The sequence below is a fragment of the Octopus bimaculoides genome, chromosome 3, assembly GCF_046866305.1.
Source record: "Octopus bimaculoides isolate indiv1 chromosome 3, ASM4686630v1, whole genome shotgun sequence".
Lineage (NCBI taxonomy): Eukaryota > Metazoa > Mollusca > Cephalopoda > Octopoda > Octopodidae > Octopus > Octopus bimaculoides.
Genome location: NC_142930.1, coordinates 115009835 through 115028303, shown reverse-complemented (window position 1 = coordinate 115028303; position 18469 = coordinate 115009835). Strand labels below are relative to the sequence as shown.

General features: G+C 34.7%; 1 protein-coding gene and 1 non-coding gene across 8 annotated transcripts in view; one reads left to right on the top strand and one right to left on the bottom strand.

Moving 5' to 3' along the window:
- LOC106880479 (sodium-coupled monocarboxylate transporter 1) overlaps positions 1-18469 on the bottom strand; it is a 176379-nt gene that overhangs the window by 139286 nt on the left and 18624 nt on the right. The window lies entirely within an intron of this gene.
- LOC128247495 (5S ribosomal RNA) lies at positions 13946-14064 on the top strand. Its single transcript, XR_008263855.1, has one exon. It is a non-coding gene; the product is annotated as a 5S ribosomal RNA (ribosomal RNA).

Below are 18469 nucleotides of genomic sequence, written 5' to 3'. Positions count from 1 at the left end.
ATCTATGCGGGTGTTTTTTCAGAACATTGTTTGGTTGAAAAAGCCACATCAGACGCCATGATGGTGCTAAGGTGTAGGTACAGGAAGTGGTCAAACTCTGTATAAGGAGTAGACAACCACCATATATATTATATGTGTGTGTGTGTGTGTATATATATATATATATATATATATATATATATATACATTCATACATATATATATATATTATATATATATAGATACACACACACACACATCTCTCTCTATATATATATGTCTGTATGTGTATCTTTTATATTTTACTTGTTTCAGTCATTAGACTGTGACCATGCTGGAGCACCACCTTGAAGAATTTTTAGTCAAATGAATCAACCCCAGTACTTATTTTTTCTATAAGACTGATACTTATTTTATTGGCTTCTTTTGCCAAACTGCTAAGTTATGGTGATGTAAACAAACCAACACCAATTGTCAACTGGTGCTGGGGGACAAATACAAGCATAATGACACACACACACACACACACACACACATGCAATGTGTTTCTTTCAGCTTCCATCTTCCAAGTTCACTCACAAAGCTTTGGTTGGTCTGCAGCATTAGTAGAAGACATTTGCCTAAGGTGCCACACATGCAGCAGGACTGAACCCAGAACCATGTGGTTGAGAAGCAAGCTTATTACCACACAGCCACTGTAGCACGCTTCCCAAACTTTAAAGCATTAGTTACCAAAGCATTCCCCAAGACAGATTTCCTTATAAATTCCATCCCTGCTATCATATATAAATAAACCTCTTACATTAAACTGGTTCTAACCAATGAGTGTTTAACTGGTAAATAAACATCTATGAGGAAGTGCATATGCAGTTATTGACCACTGCAGGTCATTCCTCTCTTTGAAATTGTTTCATACTGTTTGAAAAGTGAACAAAAAAGATTTACAGGATGTAATTTTCAATACAGGACCACCATAGTTCCTGTGCGAATTGAAGTGCCTTTTTTTTTTTCTTTTGCAGAACTCTGCAATAAAATGGAAAAGTGATCGTCATCTCAGCTTTTCAATATTAAAGGTCTAAATTTTGTGGCTGAGCCTCATGAGTTAAATCTGGCCAGCCTGATTTGAATATATATATATATATATATATATATAGTGACAGACCATATAGAGTTGTTTTCCTTCCCACCAGTGATGTAGGTTTTTACTATGTTTGTAATTGATGGTGCTGCAGGCTCCAGACTGAAGACAGCTAAAGAAATGTAGTAATCCTATCATTGACACAGAAACTTGAAGTCTTGTATGTGAGTCTCCATAACTGTATCATCCAGTGTATATGTGGCTGACCCCTAAGGGTGGATGTTACTGTTACTTTTAGCCCCAGGAGAACATCTCCTCCAGCTGGCTATCGACATACATCTGTGTCCTGTCTGTATTTGCAAAGGGAAGTCATCCTTCCCATCTTGATCTGCGATACATACGGACTCAAGTTTCTGGGTAGTTTCCTGTCCTCAGCATACTGACTTTTAATGAATCATAGATTACATAGCAAAAACAAAAATACAGTGTTAAAAAAATATCCATCCAAGTGAAAGTTATAAGACAACAAAACAAAATAAGCAAAACTAATGAAAAAAATTAACTGGAAACTAATATATATAATTAGAGAATAGACATCAATATGTATTCATATTTCTATGCTCCTGTGAAATGTTTTTGTAAAAATGTTTCATAGGATTGTAACCAAAACATCTTGCATACTATTTCTGGTTATTTTACATTCTTGCAGCGCTGTTTGCAAATATTCATATATCACCTTTCAAATATATTTATTCTTTCCTATTTAAAATAATACAAACTTACCTCACTTTCTTTCCTGGGGTTTCAAGTTTCTTTTCATTGTGATATTCAGCAGTGTTTGTTATGAATACCCACGGTTAAATGGAGCGTGAGATTATTAATTGTCAAATTGCTGTGGCAATTATTATGCAAATAGGGTGTATGCTTGTCAGTGTGAAAAGAGTTTCAACGAAAAATTCTATCCAGAACAACAACACAAATTTATGCATACATACCTACATAGAAGATATATACTATATATGCTGATATACATATATATATATGCTATATTAAATTTCTAAGCGAGAGGTAAACAGTAACAGTATGGAATTGTAAAATATATTTGCCAACTAAATGTGGCAGCCCCGTAGAGGACGATGTTACTGTTGTTATTAGCTCCAGAAAGACATCTCCTCCAGCTGGCTAACAACACACTGTCTGTGTCCCATTAGTATTTGCAAGGAGAGGTTATCACTCCCATCTCTAGCCTTACGTGATACGCATGGACCCGGGTTTCTGGGTAGTTACCCATCTTCAGTGTGTGATAGTCACCAGCTAGTGATGAAAACTCATTCCACTCGCAAAATACTATATGCTTTTTCTAGCGACAAATTGTCGCTGATCTTGAAAAAGGAGAAATAATCTATATTAAATCTCTGAGCAAGAGGTAAACAGTAACAGTACGGAATCGTAAATTGTATTTGCCAACTAAATGTGGCGGTCCCATAGAAGACAATGTTACTGTTGTTTTTAGCTCAAGGAAGACATCTCCAGCTGGCTGATGACACTGTCTGTGTCTGATTAGTATTTGCGAGGGAAGGTCATCGCTCCCATCTCTAGCCTTATGTGATACACACAGAGCCGGGTTTCTGGGTAGTTACCCATCTTCAGTGTGTGATAGTCACCAGCTAGTGATGAAAACTCATTCCGTGGAGGGCATGCCTGAGAGGGCCACCACAAATTGTAGTGGTCCCAGTACAGTTCTCTGTGGGACTCCGCTGAGAATTGGTGTCTCTTCAGAGTTAGCACCATTGGCTACAGCTGTCTGACTCCTGCCCTTCAGAAAGTCATTCAGCCACTCTCCCAGTTTCCCAGTAATACCAAGGTTTTGCAGCTTGTGACGTATCATGCCATGATCAACCTTGTCAAAGGCTTTGGCAAAGTCGATGTATATCACGTCAACAGCTGACTGGTTTAGCTATTGTTTCAGAACCCAGTCAAAGTGCTACAGCATCTGTATAAGGCAGCTTATCCCTGGACAGAAGCCATGTTGTATGTTTGTGAGAAGTTTGTTTTCTTCTAGGAATGTGATCATCCTTTCTCTTACAATGCGTTCCATTGTCTTGCTAACATGTGAGATCAGAGAGGTGGGCCTGTAGTTTTTAGCATCTGCTCTGCTCCCTCCTTTATGGAAAGGGCATATTATACCCTCTTTTAGCATGTTGGGAAGTTTACCACATGCAAGGAAACTCTGCAAGAGCCTTTTTACAAGTGTTTAAGAGAACAGCCAGGAGTCCATCTGGGCCTGTTGCTGAGTTTAATCTCATCTCATCAATAGCCAATATTACATCCTCTTCTGTTATGTTGATGTAATCAATGGTTGCCTATTTTCCAAATAGATTTGTTACATTGAAAAACTCTTCAGGCTTGTTTATTTGCATATTTTCCAGTGGAGAAGTAAAATCACTTCAGAATTGTTTATTTTGTGCTTCACTTATCTTCCCCAGGTCTGCAGTTAGTGAGCCACTTTTACCAAATAGTGGTCCTATGTTATAGTGTACTGAGGCAAACTCCTTTGTCAATGTTTAGAAACTTTAGGATTTCTTTTATATTTTTGACTGCCCAGATTTCTCTTTCTTCTCTTCCTTTTTCATGGGAGATTTTGAGATTATTTTCAATCTCAAAGAGTTCTTCTGTCAGGTGGAAATTCAGTCATTGAGATGTTTGTTTAAACAATTCGAGATCTTTATTCTCTGCTGCATGAGTATTCTCCTGTGTCGAGGAATGATGTTTTTGTGTGTATTGGCTCTCTTCTCTGGGACATATTTAATGCATATGGCTCGCATTATTGACATGAATTTATTGAGTTTCATATCTATGTCTTGCATAGAGAAGCTTTTACGCCAGTCCTGTTGGAGTATCTGTTTTTCCAGTGACTTCCAGTCAGCCTCACAGAAATTTAGGCTGGATAGGGTTTGAGTGCCATCTGTGCAGAGTTTATCTTCAGTTAATTCCAAGCCATATATTGTCAGTTCTATCATGTTATAGTCTGAGAATATTGTCTGTGATATATTTACATTGTGGATGATTTCCACATTGTTTGTAAAACAGAAGTCCAGGATATTTTTGTGCCTGGTTGGAGAGAGTATGATCTGCTCCATGAATAGCATTTTCATAAGATCAAATAAAGACTCTGCTTGATTTCGCTCTTTGTGTGTCATTCCTAGGGTTATGTTGCCCTCAAGCCACCTGATGTTGGGGACTTGAAGTCACCCATCAGGAGTATAGTAGTATGTTGATCCAATTGTGTTAGTACTTCCTTTATCGCACTGAGGCTTTCCTCAAATTTTCCATCATGATTTGAGGCAACAGGTGGGTGATATAGTGTGCATATCACTATATCAAGTTGCTTTAGATGAACTACGAGTGAGTCACACACCAAGTTTGAGTTTGGAAGCAGGGTTAATGGTGTGACATCTTCGCAGATATATATTAGGTGGAGCGAAAAATGCAACTTTCAAAATTGGTAACCAAGAATCGATATTTTGATGCAAATTAAGGTTAAAAGAAAGGTGTATAAAGAACTTTGTGGTTAAGTATATTTTTCAGGCTCTGCAATGCAATTTTTCTAAATTGCTATTTTTGGTCGAATTTTGGCTTTCATGGATTATAAGTCGTAACGATTAATATTTCTACGTAGCTGAAGGCAAAACATTAAATATATTATCCATAAAAGGTTGCATACCAAGTTTCAATATAAATGACTAATATCTTGAGGTTCTGCATTGACAACAAAGAGAATGGGAGTGTGAACTTCTCTCCAGTGCCGCTGCAATGGTCGTTGTGTGTGGACGTATGTCATACATGTGTGAAGTTTTCTGCTTTGCACCTTGACTTTAGGCCATTGTATTAAAATTAACGATCGTGTTAAATTTAGTGTTCTTTACATTTAGTGATGACTCACAAGCAAATAACGTGTCATGATATTGAATGCCCGGCATTTGGTACTGCATGTGATTTTAGCGAGCGAGTTTTGCCAACTTACAAGGACGTACTAAAATGTGTTTTATTTGAATGAGAAAAAGAAAAGAATGTAGTTAAGAAAGATCCTTCAATTAAGCAAATTGTCAAGATTGTAGCAGAAAAGATAATTCTTCTTTGGCAAAAGGTATTCTTCCTTTGTGTTACAATTGAGTCAATTAAACCGAAAATCTTAAACCAAGAATTACTAAAATCTGTGAAAAATAGAAAAAAATGTGCCATCGTTTCAAACAAAGGGTAATGTGTTTAAAAAACAATGCAACAAAAGATTTATTTGACATTTCTTGTTGCAAGTGCAACTCCTTTAAAAGCTGCAGTTGTAGTGGAGACAAAAATGTAGCAGAGAGAGAAGAAAATTTTTTACAGGATCAACAGACAAATTGAAAAAATGATCATTGGCAGAATAGATCAAGCGGTATCTGAAGAGAGCATTAAGAGGTTGATTAGAGAGAATCGGCCAGATTACAGTCACCCTTCTATGTCAGCAAAGGTAAATTTAAGATTTTCAGTTTAACTGACTCAGTCATAGCACAAGGGATGGATGCCTTTTTCCAAAGAAGAATTATCTTTTCTGCTACAATCTTGACAATTTGTTTAATTTATTTTAATATATGTGTAATCTAGACCTCATGTAACACATATATTTGGAAGCCATCTCATATGCAACACATATATAAAGAAAACAAAGTTGCAAAGTCTATTTATGTCACATAATTTCGAAATTTTAAGTATGTTGCGGAGCCTGAAGATATAAATTTTAGAGCTTGAGATTTTAACACGCTTATTTTTCAAAGATTTTGCAAAAGAAAATTAATTCGTAATAATGAATGTAAAAATAAAATGAGGAATGGCAAACGAGTTATAAATTGATTTTTTTTTGCTCATTATTCAAAATTTCAAGTTGGCTGCGGAGCCTGAAGATGTAGATTTAAGAACTTCAGATTTTAACACAATTGTTTTTTTAAGATTTCGCAATAGAAAATAGATTCTTAAAACCATATTTTGAAAATCTGTGTAAAATGTACATTTTTTGCTCCACCCTAATATACATACACACATGTATGAAAATCTCAAGAGCTTTACAAAATTTGCCAATGTCTTAATAAATTATGTTAATTGTATGCAGTGTTGTTATAGGTTAAGTTCTATTTAAACAAAGACAGATAAATGTACTTATTTTCCTTTTACTGGCTTCAATCATTAAGTCCTTCACATAACTTATTTTATTGTCATTTTCAGGGATGCAAGATAATGTCAACATCGAAGTAAACAAACATAAACTGGGTGGTAATAAACACCATGGAGTAACAAGAATGTGCCTGGCTAAGTGGTTAGGGTATTTAGCTCACAATCATAGGGTTGTGAGTTTGAAACCCAGCTGCATATTGTGACCTTGGGCAAGACACTTTATTTTGCATTGCTCCTGACCACTCAGCTGACAAAAACGAGTTGTACCTGTATTTCAAAGCGCCATCCTTGTCACATTCTGTGTGTCTGAGAACTACATTAACCCTTTTGTTACCATATTTCTGTTGAGATATTCTGAGTTTCTTTCAATTAATTTTAAATAACAAAGAATTTTGTAAAATAACTTACTTATCATTAAACTGGTGTTAGGAACATAAATTGTGACTAGGGTTTGCTGGAAGATTTTAATTCAGAACCTTTGAAAATAAGACATTTGTACTACAGAGCCAGAGGTGGTTTCAAGTAGGTTGATATCAAAAGGGTTAAGGGTACACATGTTTGGGGAGTGCTCAGCCACTTGCACATTATTTTCATGAGCCGGTTATTTTGTTGGTTGGATCAGTTGGAACCCTCATCGTCATAACCGATCGAGCGCCAGCTGTGGTATCAGCCCACTCTGATACACATTCCCTAATGCTGGACATTGTTACAAAGTGGCAAGCTGACAGAATTGTTACTGCACAGCACAAAATTCTTAATGGAATTTGAACTCAGAATGTAATGATCTGGAGGAAATACCCATGGGGCTTATGTAATGAGATAACACTGCATTAGACCAGAAGCTTAGGCAAAAGTTTATAAACTCTCTTGCTTCAAGTGCTAGGGTCATGATAAACGCTGAAGTCCTTCAAGCAGATAGGTTTCTTTTTTTCTTGTTTAACCCTTTAGCATTTAAACAGGCCATATCCAGCCAAAATATTCTCTCTGTTTTATGTTCAATCTGGCCATATCCAACCTCTCGCACCTGCCTTACAATGTTAGCCTAAAAAATATACAGCCACATAATCGAAATCTCAAGGCTACAAGTTGATGCAGGATAAATTCAAAACAATGTAAATAAGTTAATATTACTACATTTTATTGAGTAATCTGAATGCTAAAGGGTTAATAGGAATTCAAGCAGGTGCTTTTTATGTGACACCAGCACAAAAGCTTTTTATGTGGCACACACACACACACACACTCACAGGCATACACATAACATAGAATAAAACAGGAGAGATTGTTTATAAGATATTTAGTTACACTATCCTACACACATTTCATTAACAAAAAATAATTATTGGTGACATAACCAAAAGGCATTGTCAAATCCTTAGAGACTTGTAAACTATATGTAACATTACTTGATTCTTGAATTCTTTTCTACTCTAGGCACAAGGCCCGAAATGTTTGGAGAGGGGGCCCAGTCAATTAGATCGATCCCAGTATGCGACTGATACTTGATTTATTGAGCCAGGCAGGATGAAAGGCAAAGTCAACCTCAGCAGAATTTGAACTCAGAACGTAAAGACAGACAAAATACTGCTAAGCATTTCGCCAGGCATGCTAATGTTTCTGCCAGCTCGCCGCCTTAATTGATTCTTGAATTGTTGATGGAGGTAGTCAGTATAGATATAATATTTGTGTGTATACATACATACATACATACATACATACATACATACAGACATACATATGGATGTGTATGTATGCATATACACACAAACACAAATGATTTATATTTATATATTATTTCTATGTTGACAACAATAAAAAACAATATGTGCAAATGAAGGGAATGAGTCAGTGCAGGAAAAAGTGCTGAGAGCAATGAAAAATTAAAGTTTGTGGGAGTAAGAAAATGTATCTAAAGAATAAATTCAGTAGACCATGAACAATAAAAATCTACAGAGAATGAAGACAAGAAATCATAATAGGTGTGACGTGTATTAAAGTGTCACAACCAAATGTATGTTCTATAAAACATACTTTTATACAAATGCATCATCATCATCGTTTAACGTCTGCTTTCCATGCTGGCATGGGTTGAACGGTTTGACTGAGGACTGGCAAGCCAGGAGGCTGTACCAGGCTCTAATCTGATCTGGCATTGTTTCTACAGCTGGATGCCCTTCAATACAGGCACAGATAGGGCTGTGTGGTAAGAAGTTTGCTTGTTTCCTGATACATTTGTTCAGCATTCAACCCCACTGTGTGGTATCTCAGGCAAATGTCTTCTGCTAGAGCCCTGGGCTAAACAAAACCATGCGAGTATATTTGGAAACTGAAAGATTATTGAATATGTGTGCATGTATGTGTGTGTATACACACACATATTAATATCAACTGTGACAGACTAGTGTCTCGTGTAAGAGGGAATATACCTGCCACAGAAACCATGAAACTAACCCCATGAGCCTCTATGATGCAAGAATTCTTCATATTTATCAACATAGTGGTGTACTAGGGCAGCAAGCTGGAAGAATCATTAGCATGCCGGGTGAAATGCTTAGCGGTATTTCATCTGTCTTTACGTTCTGAGTTCAAATTCTGCCGAGGTCAACTTTGCCTTTCATCCTTTCGGGGACAATAAATTAAGTACCAGTTGCATACTGAGGTTGATCTAATCAACTGGCCCCCTCTCGAAGACACTAGTCTGTCACAGAGTTACTCATTTTTCCAGCTGTGTGGACTGGAGCACCATGGATGAAGTGTTTTGCTCAAAAACACAATGCCTCACCTGACCCAGTAATCAAAACTGCATTCATGAGTCCAACACCTTGACCACTAACCTATGTGCCTCCAAACTCAACAACATCGAAGTATATATATATATATATATATATATATATATATAATATATATATATATATATATATAATATAGATTTAATCAAAAGATTAAAAGTGGTACTTAAAATGTTTGAGGCACCAGAACTTGGTAGGGTAAAACCAAAAACAAAATGAAGAGATTTGGTGAATAAAATTTGAAGAAAAGCAACAAAAATTCAATAGGTTATAGCAGTACGTATGTTTCGTACAAGCTCCATTTATTCATGTAGTGAGAACACTACATAGAATGTACAATGAAAATGATGACACAGACATATATACATATATATGTATGTATATATACAATAATACATGCATATATACATATATGTATATATGTATATATATGTATGTATATACATATATATGTATATATATATATATATATATATATATATATATATGTGTGTGTGTGTGTGTGTGTGTGTGTGTATATATATATAAATTTATATACATAAGGATAAGATGTATATATGTGTGTATATATATGTGTGTGTGTGTGTAAATAACAAATGAAGACAGAAGATGGAATATACGAGATTATATTAATAATCACAACAGTTGTTTCGACACCTTGAGCATCATCTCAAAACAATGAAATAATTCATCAAAGTCTCAAAGTGATGAGATAATTTTCAATTAATTCAAAACGATGTGAATAAATAAGAATTACATTTGGTGGAGTAACCTGAAAGCTAAAGATTTTATGGTGTAAAATGTATGCTTATGGAACAAATATTTTATCATCTCCCACAAAACTCTCATAGCTATAATTCAGAAGAGACTTTTGGAATCATATCAGATGGTTTATATCCTGAGTGACACACATCTCAGGTAACATAGACCATACCACAAAGGAGAAGGTTTCATAATATACATAATTTATGCATCCACAAGATTAATATACATGACTCGTGCATCAGTACATGGATGTCATACAAACAAGATTCATTAACTAATTGGAGATGACACCTCATTAGATATACAAGTTTTCAAAATAAAACCTGCAAGACAAAACCTATCAATAAACACACATGTACATGTGTACACACACACACACACTGACAATACCAACCATCTTATCAGACAACACACCCAAATTAAAACATTTTGTCACTTTCCCAAATATTATGCTTAGAGAAGACTATAAATACATGCAATGCATCCTGTTTTTACAAATTTGGAAGTACAGAGATTTCATAAGTGTCACACACACACACACACATGCACACACACACACACACACACATGTACACACACACACACACACACACACCTCACCATGGCAACTTCAATAACTCCCTTGTGTTCCATGCCAGTGTGCAACAAACACTTGGTAAGAAGTCCCCCAACTCCCTCAGTCCACTAACTGATTATCATAATTTATGCACCCACATCAATGTAGATCTTAAAATCACTTTTACAAAATTGAAAGCAAAAAAAGAAATAAAAATAAAAAAAGGCCAGTGGAACAAGTTTCATCAAGAAATGAAGTTAAAGTTTTCAGAATTAAATGACAGCACAACCAACAACATACACAGAGCAGTCCATACTTTCAATGAGATAATTATAGACATATTTGTAAAACATTCTCCATATGGCATTTATTAAAACCGCAATTATATATAAGGCTAATTCCGCCGGGGTCGATAAATTAAGTACCAGTTGCATACTGGGTTGATCCAATCGACTGGCCCCCTCCCCAAATATTTCGGTCTTTGTGCCTAGATTAGAAAAGAATATTTAAGCAGTAAGCTGACAGAAACGTTAGCACACCAGGCCAAATGCTTAGCAGTATTTTTTCTGTCTTTATATTCTGAGTTCAAATTTTGCCGAGGTTGACTTTGCCTTTCATCCTTTTGGAGTTGATAAATTAAGTACCAGTTGCATACTGAGGTTGATCTTATTGACTGGCCCCCTCCCCCAAAATTTCAGGCCTTGTGCCTAGAGTAGAAAAGACTATTTCAGACACATAAGATGCAGTGAGCTGCCAGAATCCTTAGCATGCTGGGCAAAATGCAAAGCAGTATTTCACCTATCTTTACATTTTGAGTTCAAATTGCACTAAAGTTGACTTTGCCCTTCCTCCTTTGGGGGGAGGGGGGGTCATTGATATAAGTACCAGTTAAGCATTGGGATTGATGTAATCGACTTCACCCTTCTGCCAAAACTGGTGACCTTGTGCCAAAATTTAGAATTAATATTTCAGACTCACAGCATTCTGGGTTAAAGGAGACAATATTAAACTTTTGTTGACACAAGATGTCTTTATATACATACATATATAGACATACATTTATATATACACAGACATACATTTATAAACACGCGTGCGCACACACACACACACACACATGGTGTATGAATCTCTGCTAATATACATCTATGTATATATATATATATATGTATACATATGTAAATATATGTATATATGTGTGCGTGTGTATGTGTAGACTGTATGGGGTCTACATCTGTAGACCATATGGGGTCTACATCTAGCATAATGGATGTCCACTTAGAGGTCATCCGTCTTATATATATATATATATATATATATATATATATATATATATATATATATATATATATATATATATTTATATATATATATGTACATATGATGTATATTCATTACACACACACACACATCATACATGCATATATACACACATGCATGCACATACAAATACACTCACATAAACACCTGTTTTATGAGAGACAATTTTATCAAATAAAAACATAAACTTTACAAATATCATTGGGTTGAGTCAATTTTTTTACTAACAGATACAATAGCTATTATCTGTAGATAGAAACCAATTATAACACACACCTTTAACTACTAAAGTACTTTATCTTCAATTGTACATCCGCATTAAACTGACTTATTGACTTTTCTATATAAAATACTTGAATGTTAAGTAAACACTTAGCATTATTAGGGAAAAGCTCTCCAATGGTGACTCTACTGCTTTGATAAATCCTTTCTTACCACTTTAAGTTTGGCTTGACCTCTAACGACTGTTTACCTGCTAATAGGATATTGAGCCCTTCCATGATGACCTCAGCCAATAAATAAACTATGTAAAATTCCCTAGTACACCTATCCATTCATGCATCTTCTCTTCTCATTATTCCTAGGAAGTTTCGTGCGGATAGAGTCCTCCGGCAACTCCACCATGGTGTCCTATCAGAAACAACCATCATTACCCTTTCTGGCTGGTCTCTGAGGTTTGACCAACTGAGACTATGGATATTATTCAACCATTTTGTTCTTGTTCTACCTATGATAATTTGCATTGAGAGAATTAGCACTTCTATATACAGAAACTGCATGTATAAAAGATATATAGAAATGTAGCGATTCACTACAAAAGGAAACAACCTTTAAACCTTTTTTTTTTCCCCCTTCTGGTCTAACTACTTAATATTCGAACCCACAGCATTAACTAATTTTTTTTGCTTATTATCATCTTTGCTCTTCTTTGGATCAATATGTTATGTGTATCTATAGAGAGACAGACAGACAGACAGAAAGGTAGATAGATCAATAAATATATAGACAGGCATTAACCACATGCATGAAAAAGGCACAGTACATTTTGGTTATCTCACCCCCATTAAAAAATTGGATTATTTTCCCACTAAAAAGTTGAGTTTATGTGGCAACAAAAGACTGGATTAAAAGAGTTACACATTGTTGACTTTTGGCCTCCTCAATAGGAAAGGTATGATTTGTTATTAAAATGTTATCAGATTCAATTAAGATGTTTAATTTTTTCAATTTTCATGTTTATTAATTTTTTCAATTTTGTATGATTTCTTATAAAAATATCAAATTCAATAAGATGTTTAATCTTTCCACTTTTCATGTTTATAAATTTTTTCATTTTTTTTTTGTTTTATTGAGGGTTAAACAATCTTTTTAGTTGGGGGTGATAGCCCAATTTTTAATGGGGGTGAAATAACCAAAAAGTACCAAAGACGCAGATACAGTTGCATGGTTACATAGTTATAGGTATGTATGTATGCAAGTATGAATGTATTCATGTATCTGTATGTTTGTATGTAAGTACATGTGCAAGTATCAATATTTGTATATACGTACGTATAAACAAGTATATTTATGTGTTCGTATGCACACACACACTCACACATATGCATACATATTTACTATTCATAATATATAGAAATCACTAGTTAGCTAGCTAGACAGACATATGTGCATGTATATATGTATCATTTGTTCTATTGCATGTGTATGTAATCGTATATATACATCTTTACGTATTGTGTGTTTTTAATCCAATTCTTACCACATATTCAATCTACATTGGAGGATTATTGTTTTGTTTCACACATCGATTCTTTTTAAGATTTAACTTTAATTTTGATATTTTTAATTATGCAATACAAAATTTTAAATGCATTTTAACGTTCTTCTTTCATTAATTCAATTACCTAATCAAGTTAAACCAGTTCCCCCATCTCCACTCCGATGTTTGAATTACAAATCATAAAACTTCTATTTGCCTAAAAATCAAACGAGAGTTAAGTCCCTTGAACCAGGTTCTATAGTTTGTGGACTTTCAATACTTCGAACATGCAACGGTAATTTCATTTATGTGGTCCTCGCAAATTAACACATTAAACAAGAAAATAAGTATAATAGTTTATATATTGTCGTCTATGTACACAACTACGTATGTATGTTCTTCTTGTTATTTTATGTATTTTGTTTATCGTTTTTTATTTTTTTATTTATATTGATTCGGCTTCAGTTTTCTGATATTATTATCGTTTTTACGTTTACGGCCATATCACATTGAAAACACCGGTTCTCGTCCGATAACCGAAGTTAAGCAACATCGAGCCTAGTTAGTACTTAGATGGGTGACCGCTTGGGAAACCTAGGTGCTGTAAACGTCTTTCTATCCTTTTAGCCCCCTTTGGGCAATAAAGAAATAATTGTCATTTTTACTTTTGTGTTTGTCTTCAAATATAAAGTTAATTCATCCATTCTTATTTATTCTTAAATACCTCATTAGAGAAACGAAATAGTTATTCAGTAAGAGTCACTTTTCTCCATTGATTATATATATATATATACATATATATATATATATATATATATATATATATATATATATATATATATATATATATATATATAACACATGCATACATACATGCATGCATATGCACAACAGACCTGTTATAATGATTTGGGATAGAGAAGAGAACCTGTGCACCCTTGTGGAAATTAGCTGCCCAGTGGATGTTAACATAAAGCTGAAGATCAGTGAAAAAGAGAACGCCATGCTGAACTATTGAGAAATTTGCAGTTACTCTATCAAGATTACAAGTTTAGGTTTATACCTGTAATTAATGGGGCCCTGGGATATGTAACACACTGCCTAAATACCAATCTTGAGAAATTTGGCTTCTCAAAACCAGAAAGGAGAAAGCTAATTCGAAGGCTACAGATCCAATCCATCGCTAGAACTGTAAAAATCTGTAAAACTTTCCAGAAGTTTATCATTCAAATATGTATGAGTATGTCTAGATATGTAACTATATGCATGAGAATACATACATAAAACATACAAATCTGCACGTATATACGTAATACATACATGCATACGTGTGAATCAGTATATACAGACTGCTTACAGTACATTCTGTCTCACCTAGGGATTCGTCTGGGAATCCTTGAGAACTGAATGCCTGGAAGGTACATGAAAAACATTTATACATACACATAGATAGATTCAAACGGCAGCTGCACAGAAACTCAAATACAACCAACCATAGTCAACTAACACAGCATTAATTCCTCATACTAAATATAAAAATATGAAATCCAAATGAACTTAAAAGAAATAAACCTGCACCTGCACGCCCAGTTAGAAAACCTTCCTGAACCACAAGTCACCCTATGATCACTCTATAATTTCTGCAGTTCCCTTAATGTTTTGTTAATTCAAAATTTCCCTGCCGCGATAAAGCTACTGATCAATAAGAAGTACTGAACTGTTAAATTTAACTTATCATAGTTAATACAATATTGAGTTCTGTTTTATATGTACGTATGTGTTATTTCTTTACTATCCACAAGGGGCTACACACAGAGGGGACAAACAAGGACAGACAAACGGATTAAGTCGATTATACCGACCCCAGTGCGTAACTGGTACTTATTTAATCGACCCCGAAAGGATGAAAGGCAAAGTCGACCTCGGCGGAATTTGAACTCAGAACGTAGCGGCAGACGAAATACCGCTAAGCATTTCGCCCGGCGTGCTAACGTTTCTGCCAGCTCGCCGCCTTGTATGTATGTATGTGTGTTTGTATGTATGCGCGCGCAAACACAGACACGTGTTGCACGTGTTCTCGCACTCTTATAGACATACTCGTACATGTGCAGTGTGTGTACATCTACACATGCATACATACATCGTTAGAGAGAGAGAGAGTGATGCAAATATATTGTTATATATGAGTTTATACACACACACATAGGTAGCTAGCTAGCTAGATAGATAGATGTGTGTATATATGTATGTATTATGTATACATGCGTGTGTGTGTGTGTGTGTATTATATATGTGTGTGTATAAGCACACACCACATACATATCTACTTTTCTGTTCTCATAGACTCATACACATTCCCAAACATGAACACACAATAGCGTGTTTAGCGTATATGCATTAAAAAATCTATCCCCGCCTTCTAAAAGTCTAACCATAAATCAGTAGATTTATTCTGCAGAAAAATTTTAAAATCAAGTTAGACTTGCACAACCAATACGAAGATATTCCAAGCATCCTGTAAAAGAACTAAGCCTAGCTACTAATAGGGAATCCATAACACACGACTGCTAAATATATCGTGTAAATATATTGCTAAAGCTATAGTACACGAGGCTGATACATAAATGCTATATGTGCATGACAGAGGGAAAGCTAAAACAAACACTTCTCTTATCATTTGTTAAGATTGAATTATGTAACATCTGAAAATGAAAAGAAAATGCTTCCAAATATTACATCGAATGAAGATTACAGAAAGATCAACACCTAACAAGAGCAGAAGAAAAGGGCGTAATTGTTGCATGGTAGGGAAAGATTCATACTTAAAGATGGGGTGACACTGAGGTAGGTAGGTAGATAGATATTGAGTGGATGGATGGGGAGAGAGAAAAAGAAGGGGATTGGTAGATAGTATATACAAATAATATACATTATATTTTGTGTGTGTGTTAAATTGTAGTGAGTACGCAAAACAGCGAGAATCAAAACATTGATGAATATGCATTGATTAACATGTTCTGGCTGATGTGAGTGTGCATATTTACAGTTGATTATGTGTGAATAAATATACACATGAATGTCGTATGTATGTATGTGTTTATATCACGAATATTACTATACTAAAGCACATGGTAGTCTACGATGTATTTTTCGCTGATACAGGTTTGTAAAACAATTGATAACAACCCTTTCAACTACAGGCACAAGGCCTGAAATTTTGGAGGAAAGTGCTAATCGATTACATCGACCCCAGTGTTCAAGTCATACTGATTTTATCAACCCTGAATACAGAGTTGACCTCAAGGGAATTTGAACTTGAAACGTAAAGACGGATGAAATGCTGCTAAGCATTTTGCTCGGCATGCTAACAGTTCTGCCAGATTAATGTTGAACTTGCAGTAAAGAGTGCTTCGGTGCACTGCGTCTTGTCGGGAAAGGATAAAAGAGGGAAGAGAAAACGGCAAGAGAAAAGTCAAGTAAAGAAAGCACCAAAAGTACATGCACTGTTTACAGAATAAAACACACGGAAACAGAAAAGAGGACCGTAGCAGAGCCATAAAAACAAAAGAAAGGGTTCATAGGTACATCAGTCGTGTTAGTGAATTTCGGGAAACATGGTGTTTTTTGAAGGATGCAGTGTCTTAACAATAACTGATGTGGATAGTTTGTTTCGGGCTACGACAATCCTGAGAGTGAAAAAACTGTTTTCGAACGTCATAGGAGCTTCGCAGTTTTTCGATTTTAAAAGAAGCCGGCTGTAGAGGAGTGTGTAATTGAGAAAAATCAACAAACTTATACATCTGGTTAGCTTTGATTTTATCCACCTCCAATCGATCGACAGGGAAAGTCGATTATTTTGCGAAATTCACAGTCAGAACAACGAGATAAGGAAACGAAAACCTCCGACCCACTTCGGTCGGCTTTGAATTTTTGGGAGCAAATCCGAGTTATCCACAATAGTTTTATTAAGATCTCTGTAATTTATCTATCTATCTATCTATCTATCTGTCTATCTACATGTATGTATTATATATGTCTATTCATACATAAATACATACATACAAACGTAAGTACATTCATACGTTCGTAAATATATGTATATATATATATATATATATATATATATATATATATATATATATATATATATATATATATATATATATATATGTATGTATGTATATATATGTATGTATGTATATATATGAATGTATGTATATATGTATGATTGTATGTATATATATATATGAATGTGTGTATGTGTATGTATGTATATATATGTATGTGTATATATATATGAATGTATGTATGTATATATACATTCATATATATATATATATATATATATATATATGAATGTATGTATGTGTGTGTATATATATATATATGAATGCTTGTGTATATATATATATATATATATATATATATATATATATGAATGCGTGTGTATATATATATATATATATATAAATGTATGCATGCATGCACGTATGTATGTACAATATAAGCGTTCAGTTGTCCATGTGTCAGGAAAAAAAGCACTCTCTAAACGAAATTTTGAGCAGTTATATTTTATGTATTCGAGTATTATATCGTTGGTTATGGCATATAACTGGTGAGAAAGTTACCATTAGTTTCACGTCTCCTAATTCACTTAGCAATATTGACAACTCAGACCTGCTGGTCAGAAGCATGTAGCCTCTTTATTTTAGAAGTAAATACTAATAGAGAGTGAAACCATTGGTAACTTCCTAATCAATTATATCCCATAACCAAAGATACCCTACTCGACTATATATATATATATATATATATAGTAAATAAAATAAAAACGTAGAACAAACACAAAATAACAACAACGTGAGGACGTGGTACATGTGAAGTATTAGCTGACGCTCAGGGAAGGAAAGAAAGGTAGTTTAACGTTTCGAGCAAAGCTCTTCTTCAGAAACAGAGGAAAATCCAATAGGAAAAGAAGACGGAGAAAAAGAAATCGCCAACGATTCACATGAGGT